The sequence below is a fragment of the Aquarana catesbeiana genome, linkage group LG13 (genome assembly GCF_042186555.1).
Source record: "Aquarana catesbeiana isolate 2022-GZ linkage group LG13, ASM4218655v1, whole genome shotgun sequence".
In the NCBI taxonomy this organism is placed as follows: domain Eukaryota; kingdom Metazoa; phylum Chordata; class Amphibia; order Anura; family Ranidae; genus Aquarana; species Aquarana catesbeiana.
Genome location: NC_133336.1, coordinates 111,147,307 through 111,156,048, shown reverse-complemented (window position 1 = coordinate 111,156,048; position 8,742 = coordinate 111,147,307). Strand labels below are relative to the sequence as shown.

At 46.4% G+C, this 8,742-nt stretch overlaps 1 pseudogene; it reads right to left on the bottom strand.

Moving 5' to 3' along the window:
* Positions 1–451: 451 nt before the first annotated feature.
* LOC141116542 (uncharacterized) lies at positions 452–1,770 on the bottom strand (annotated as a pseudogene).
* Between the last annotated feature and the right edge of the window lie 6,972 nt (positions 1,771–8,742).

The following is an 8,742-nucleotide window of genomic DNA, read 5'->3' as shown; positions in this document are numbered from 1 at the left end:
GGCCTCCTGCCTGTAGACCAGTACAGCCTCTCTGCCCACTGTCCCTATCATGCTTTTGTTTATTTTTCTCAGCAGGGGAGCTAACAGCTGGCCTGCTGAACACTGCAAAGCCTTTGTCTCTCAGCAGTGCTGGCTGAGGCGTGGGACTACAAGTACCAACCAGCCGTCCTGTGACACACAAGGACAACTGCTGGGGTGTAGTCAAGGCAGAATACTCTATCTTCTCCACCCTCCCAGCATTGTGGGTGACCTCCAACAACAACATAACATCATTACATTCAGTAATTACATTCTTAACATCAGCTACACAAGCATTTGATATTGGCACATGCAAGGGGGCCTCCTCTCCTTCTGTAGGGGAAGAAGACCCCTGAACCTCCACTCCACCCTCCCCCTCCCTCTGTCCATCCACAGGTTGCCCAGATATTACCCAAACATCTGTAAACAGTACCTAGGTAGGTCCAGAGAGTTCCGTGGGAGCATCCTGGGTGCTTTTAGCAGGGGCATAGTAAGAAACAAGGGTACCTAAATCAGCACCCAACAACACCGCAGTGGGGATCTCCTCCGAGACTCCCACTTCTCTCATCCCACTTCCGGCACCCCAATCAATGAAAACATAGGCACAGGGTACTCGTGAGCGGGTTCCCCGACTCCGGTGAGGGTAAAAAACTTTCCAGGGATGATGTCCCTTCTTTCTATCACCTCTGGTCTGACCAAAGTGACTTCAGCTCCTGTGTCACGGAAACCAGTAACGATCCGGTGGCCCACAGTGACTGGCTGCAAGTTGGCGGTGGTTACCCGAGTTTTCCTGCGGACGAACAGCATGGAAGAAGGGTTGCTGGCCGGATGGCCAGGTGATGTCGTCTTCTTCTGCTCAGGGCACTGCGTCCTGAGATGTCCGGCTTCCCCACAGTTGTAGCATTTGCGTTTGTCAGTTAGGAAGGCCTTGGCTCCAGGAGCTGCAGGTTCCGGCTGCTGAGGAACTTGGTTGGTAGGCAGAGGAGGGGTTGCCGTGTGTGATTTCCCTCCTTTCCAGCCATTCGGAGGAGCCTTGCGATGGTCAGATACCCGAGAGTGGATATAGGTATCTGCCAGTTCTGCTGCTGCTTTGGCAGAGGTTGGCTTTCGCTCCAGCACAAACTGTCTGACGTCTGTAGGACAGATGTGCAAAAGTTGATCTTCAATCATAAGATCTTCCAGGGATTCAAAAGAATCGGCTTTCAAGCCTTTAGTCCATTGCCGGAATGTGGTGCGTAAGCGACCTACCACATCCATGTATGAGTCCCCAGGCCCCTTTTGCAAGGACCTAAAATGCTTCCGGTACACTTCCGGGGTTAGATGAAACTTTTAGATGATTTCAGCCTTTAGGGCCTCATAATCGTCGCACTGCTCTTCTGACAGTTCGACATAAGCATCCAGGGCCTTGCCTCGTAGCCCTGGCGTCAGGTACCGGGCCCATTGTGCTGGGGGCAGATGGTACTGACGGCAAGTTTTTTCAAACGACAGTAGATACACATCAATGTCACTGTCCTTTTCCATAACTGGAAACTTGGCTGCCGGGGTCACTGGCAGAGAGGCATCCCTGTGCTCTAGGGATCCGAGGTTCTGAGCCTGTCGCTGCTGCTGGAGCCTAGCCATCTCCAATTCATGCCGACGATCAGCCTCCCTCTCAGCCTTGCGTTCCGCAGCCTCTCTCTCAGCCTGGCGTTCCAGAAACTGCAGGTGCACCACAGGATCCGTCTCCCTGAGGTGTTGTAGAATTTCTTGCATTTGAAGAGAGTCTATGATGGTTTCAGGCAATCTGATGCTGGCCTGCTCTTGTGGTGGCTTGGAGGTAACAATCCGTGGTATTCCAGTGTCAGTCTCTGCTTGCCCATCTGGTGAGGCCGCCTCTGAACCACTGGGAGCTGGAGTAGCGGAAACCCTTTCTGGTCCAGTTTCCCCCAGGTTCTGGTCTGCACGGATATCAAACTCCTGTAAGGCATGTATCAAGCCTTCACGATTTTTGCCACCGACGTCAATTCCTCTTTCTGCGCACTCAACAGTCAGTTCATTCTTGCTCATCTTTTTATATGCTGATAACCCAGACATTTTGCAAGCAGAAAAGATAGAACAGAAAGAAGAGATAGGAAGAAGGTGTAGGAAGGAGCTGTTGCTATATGTCTCTCTTGAAAAAATAAAAATCAAAAAATATGCACCAGCTTGTCTCTAAGGACTGTTTCCACAAAGGTTACAATCCTTCAGTGCAGAGCTAATTCCTAACAATGCACTGAATGCTCTTAATGCAAAACTATCCCGCTACGCTGCCATCCAATATGCGACGAACGCGGGTGTCAGATCCCTGCCCTCCTCGCTAACTCACGACAAAGGACCGGCCAACCTCACACCACGCTGTCACTTACGTAACAATGCCACTCTCAGCTCTGCCCAGCACAAAGATTTTCCAGCTTGCGGGACCACAATCTAGGTGCGAGCAGCCTGAGAGTGATTGTCACTGGGCTAATTACACCATTAACCCTTTAACTGCCACCACCCCCGTTTAAAAGACCGAGCCGGGGGAGACTCGTAATTTTGCAATACCAATTGTAATTTTAGAATAAGCGTCTGCCACACACACTGCCACCACAGACAGGTCTGCTCAGAGTCTTACTCTACAACAGTAGCGCCCTTCAAGAGGCAGGTTCGTTTATAGCTTGCATTAAGAGCTTTAGAGACAAGATTAACACATTTCAACACAAGGGTTTTTATTATAAAAAGGTCAAAGTTGGTGCAAATAAAATATTTACAGAAAAAAGATGTTTCAAAAGATAAAGACAATATACAGCCACAAAACAATAAGGTAGAATTGGGGAGGAATAATACTTGCAATTAATGTCCGGGGGTTGATCAGAGTTCGATCGATGAGCTAGGTAATCGGTTCTCGACTTGGCAGATGTTTCTTCTTGGATGGTAAAAGGAGAACTGCCCGTTGTCTTGACATCTCCTCTTTTCTGTCAAATCAAAGGGGGTGTTGACAGTGACCAGTAACCAATCGTCTGGTCATCTTGTTTTAGGGGTTGGTTGCTGGGAGGTGTCTACACTCATGACCACGTCCCAGGTAGATTTTGCAATACATATTCATATATCTGCATCTATAGTGTTTACAGACTCCAAATATCCATATTATTATTCTACTTGAGATTTCCTTCAAAACAAGTCTAAACATGCCATCTCTATAACGTATAGCCTGCTTTGGAGGAATAAGTGGTCCCAGGGGTTTCCCATATGACCTGACATAGGGGTGTCTGGACTTGAAACGTTCCATATTATCTGAGGAAACTAAATATGTCCAGATTATGGCTGTGCTATTACTAAGTCAGAAGTTATGAAACATGCTGAAATTTCATACTTATTCTACTGAGGTGTATTCAGACAATTTACAGCCGAGGCCTGTTAGGTCTCTGAATGGGGAGGGTGACAGTTTTACGACAGGCCTGAACACTGCCCTTACAACAAATGTTTTCTACTGACCTAACCTGGTTCTGTTTTCTCTGTTGAGATAACCTTTTCTGTTGAACTTAAAAAGCTTTGAATTCCTAAGACGAGGAAGGAGGGAGTTCAGAGTTCCCTGTGAGGTTACATGGTTAGCCAAACTGTCATGGCTACTTCCACACAAGATGGCAGCTAGCTACAGTTTTTCATGTCTCGTACTTGATATTGTTACACCTGGGTCCCCATACACATTTATGACCAATAATTTGCATTAAGGCCTTCAATGAGGACTTTTGATTTTGCAGGTTCGAGCCCCATTGACTAACAATTCCCTATATACCGATGTGACACGCATGTTCACGGGCAATAGCACGCTTTTCATTTGCATGTCCTCCCAGTTGAAGTCTTAATTGACTTTAATTGGGCGTCCAGTACTTCCCGGGAATCTTAGTAAATCAGACCCATAGTAATAAAAAAATATACAAAAGTATACAAATACCTGGTAGAGACTGGCACAAAAATTGCATACACAGCAGTAAGATTATGGCCAAAAAAAACTAGGAAACCCATAAGGAGAACGTAAACTATGTAAACTGTTGGCGCTATATAAATCCTGTATAATAATAAGGAGTATTCAAAATGCCAGGCATGAGCCAGTGAGACTAGAAGGGTTTTCTTGCTCAGCAAAGGAAGCAGCACCTGCTGAACAGAAGAAAATGCCAAGACAGCCAGTAACTACAGCAAGTATGACCTTTTAAAGCCATACCACTGATTGTAAAAATACATCCCATTTTTAAAGCACAGTGGTTTGCTTTAGTATGTCCACAGATTACAGGGTGCCGTGACGTGGCTCTGTGGCTTACGCATGCGTTTGTAAATGCGTGCGGACTGAACCCCTGTTTTTAACACGTACTGTTAGACAGGTTAATTTGTTGTCTGCGAGCTGGTGGTAAGTAGGCTTGGAGTTTTTTCCTGGGAATTCCCCAGGTTTTGTTGTTATCTGTTTGTGGCCTTCCAATGCCTCATACTGTGATAGCAAGCTATAAGTGAGGGTGGTGGCAATGTTTTTGTAATCACGTTGGAGTGTGTATTGGTCCAGCAACGCACTAGCACCTTTGCAGCCATTGTGCTATTTGCTGGGTGTCTGGTGTGTCCTGTACCTTTAAGAAGGGGTGGGCTCCCTTCGGTCCACCTGCCCTCACTTAACCATCAGAATGCATGTGCCTCCACTGTGGGAACACCCAAATTTTTAGTGTTAGGACCACAGATTACAGGGTGCCGTGACGTGGCTCTGTGGCTTACGCATGCATTTGTAAATGCGTGCAAATTGAACCCCTGTTTTTAACGCGTACTGTTAGACAGGTTAATTGGTTGTCTGCGAGCTGGTGGTAAGTAGGCTTGGAGTTTTTTCCCAGGCATTCCCCAGGTTTTGTTGTTATCTGTTTGTGGCCTTCCAATGCCTCTTACTGCGATAGCCAGCTATAAGTGAGGGTGGTGGCAATGTTTTTGTAATCACGTTGGAGTGTGTATTGGTCCAGCAACGCACCAGCACCTTTGCAGCCATTGTGCTATTTGCTGGGTGTCTGGTGTGTCCTGTACCTTTAAGAAGGAGTGGGCTCCCTTCAGTCCACCTGCCCTCACTTAACCATCAGAATGCATGTGCCTCCACTGTGGGGACACCCACATTTTTAGTGTTAGGACCACAGATTACAGGGTGCCATGACGTGGCTCTGTGGCTTACGCATGCGTTTGTAAATGCGTGCGGACTGAACCCCTGTTTTTAACGTGTACTGTTAGACAGGTTAATTGGTTGTCTGTAAGCTGGTGGTAAGTAGGCTTGGAGTTTTTTCCTGGGCATTTCCCAGGTTTTGTTGTTATCTGTTTGTGGCCTTCCAATGTCTCTTACTGCTATAGCCAGCTATAAGTGAGGGTGATGGCAATGTTTTTGTAATCAAGTTGGGGTGTGTATTGGTCCAGCAATGCACCAGCACCTTTTGCAGACATTGTGCTATTTGCTGGGTGTCTGGTCTGTCCTGTACCTTTAAGAAGGGGTGGGCTCCCTTCAGTCCACCTGCCCTCACTTAACCATCAGAATGCATGTGCCTCCACTGTGGGGACACCCAAATTTTTAGTGTTAGGACCACAGATTACAGGGTGCCGTGACGTGGCTCTGTGGCTTACGCATGCGTTTGTAAATGCGTGCGGACTGAACCCCTGTTTTTAACGTGTACTGTTAGACAGGTTAATTGGTTGTCTGTGAGCTGGTGGTAAGTAGGCTTGGAGTTTTTTCCTGGGCATTCCCCAGGTTTTGTTTTTATTTGCTTTAGTATGTGCATCATGGTTTGTTTGCTTCAGGACCCTTAAGAAATCAAAGCAGCATTCATTTTAAGTCCCAGAGCCCAGTCACATGACCTATCAATCACTTTGATGGCCTGCATAAGTGAATCATAAAATGCAGGTGCAGTGTGGTGTAAACACAGTGCAATCTGTCTAATAGTGAGTATTGGTATCCACTCTCTATCATAAATAGAGTGACACATAAGGAGAAATCAGAGTACCAAAGGATCTTGCTAAACATGTTTTATGAGATCATCCATTATATCACTATAAATAAATTATATATATTGTAATATATTGATATACATTACTTGGCTTGTTCCTATGGTTATATGTTATAGTGTGATGAATATTTGATTCATGATATTACTATTTTAATAGAGGAGACAATAAATAGAGAGTAAATCTGCTCAGGTTGGTTGTTGTATGTATTTTTGCCAATTCATACTCGTATAGCTACAGAGGAGGTCCAGTCTCACAGCCAGCTAGGGACTACCCATGTGTGAGCCGCACTGAGCTTTGTGAATGGCCCAGCAGGATATGTGATGTGTCCCAGAAGGCTAGGGGGGAGGGAGGGAGGGAGGATGAACTTCCACTCGGACTCAATCAGGGTAACATATGGCTACATACCATTCTATTCAGTATAACAGTAGAGAACACAGCTTGTTCACGGGCAATAGCACGCTTTTCATTTGCATGTCCTCCCAGTTGAAGTCTTAATTGACTTTAATTGGGCGTCCAGTACTTCCCGGGAATCTTAGTAAATCAGACCCATAGTAATAAAAAAATATACAAAAGTATACAAATACCTGGTAGAGACTGGCACAAAAATTGCATACACAGCAGTAAGATTATGGCCAAAAAAAACTAGGAAACCCATAAGGAGAACGTAAACTATGTAAACTGTTGGCGCTATATAAATCCTGTATAATAATAAGGAGTATTCAAAATGCCAGGCATGAGCCAGTGAGACTAGAAGGGTTTTCTTGCTCAGCAAAGGAAGCAGCACCTGCTGAACAGAAGAAAATGCCAAGACAGCCAGTAACTACAGCAAGTATGACCTTTTAAAGCCATACCACTGATTGTAAAAATACATCCCATTTTTAAAGCACAGTGGTTTGCTTTAGTATGTCCACAGATTACAGGGTGCCGTGACGTGGCTCTGTGGCTTACGCATGCGTTTGTAAATGCGTGCGGACTGAACCCCTGTTTTTAACACGTACTGTTAGACAGGTTAATTTGTTGTCTGCGAGCTGGTGGTAAGTAGGCTTGGAGTTTTTTCCTGGGAATTCCCCAGGTTTTGTTGTTATCTGTTTGTGGCCTTCCAATGCCTCATACTGTGATAGCAAGCTATAAGTGAGGGTGGTGGCAATGTTTTTGTAATCACGTTGGAGTGTGTATTGGTCCAGCAACGCACTAGCACCTTTGCAGCCATTGTGCTATTTGCTGGGTGTCTGGTGTGTCCTGTACCTTTAAGAAGGGGTGGGCTCCCTTCAGTCCACCTGCCCTCACTTAACCATCAGAATGCATGTGCCTCCACTGTGGGGACACCCAAATTTTTAGCGTTAGGACCACAGATTACAGGGTGCCGTGACGTGGCTCTGTGGCTTACACATGAGTTTGTAAATGCGTGCGGACTGAACCCCTGTTTTTAACGCGTACTGTTAGACAGGTTAATTGGTTGTCTGCGAGCTGGTGGTAAGTAGGCTTGGAGTTTTTTCCTGGGCATTTCCCAGGTTTTGTTGTTATCTGTTTGTGGCCTTCCAATGTCTCTTACTGCGATGGCCAGCTATAAGTGAGGGTGATGGCAATGTTTTTATAATCAAGTTGGGGTGTCTATTGGTCCAGCAACGCACCAGCACCTTTTGCAGACATTGTGCTATTTGCTGGGTGTCTGGTCTGTCCTGTACCTTTAAGAAGGGGTGGGCTCCCTTCGGTCCACCTGCCCTCACTTAACCATCAGAATGCATGTGCCTCCACTGTGGGAACACCCAAATTTTTAGTGTTAGGACCACAGATTACAGGGTGCCGTGACGTGGCTCTGTGGCTTACGCATGCATTTGTAAATGCGTGCAAATTGAACCCCTGTTTTTAACGCGTACTGTTAGACAGGTTAATTGGTTGTCTGCGAGCTGGTGGTAAGTAGGCTTGGAGTTTTTTCCCGGGCATTCCCCAGGTTTTGTTGTTATCTGTTTTTGGCCTTCCAATGCCTCTTACTGCGATAGCCAGCTATAAGTGAGGGTGGTGGCAATGTTTTTGTAATCACGTTGGAGTGTGTATTGGTCCAGCAACGCACCAGCACCTTTGCAGCCATTGTGCTATTTGCTGGGTGTCTGGTGTGTCCTGTACCTTTAAGAAGGAGTGGGCTCCCTTCAGTCCACCTGCCCTCACTTAACCATCAGAATGCATGTGCCTCCACTGTGGGGACACCCACATTTTTAGTGTTAGGACCACAGATTACAGGGTGCCATGACGTGGCTCTGTGGCTTACGCATGCGTTTGTAAATGCGTGCGGACTGAACCCCTGTTTTTAACGCGTACTGTTAGACAGGTTAATTGGTTGTCTGCAAGCTGGTGGTAAGTAGGCTTGGAGTTTTTTCCTGGGCATTTCCCAAGTTTTGTTGTTATCTGTTTGTGGCCTTCCAATGTCTCTTACTGCTATAGCCAGCTATAAGTGAGGGTGATGGCAATGTTTTTGTAATCAAGTTGGGGTGTGTATTGGTCCAGCAATGCACCAGCACCTTTTGCAGACATTGTGCTATTTGCTGGGTGTCTGGTCTGTCCTGTACCTTTAAGAAGGGGTGGGCTCCCTTCAGTCCACCTGCCCTCACTTAACCATCAGAATGCATGTGCCTCCACTGTGGGGACACCCAAATTTTTAGTGTTAGGACCACAGATTACAGGGTGCCGTGACGTGGCTCTGTGGCTTACGCA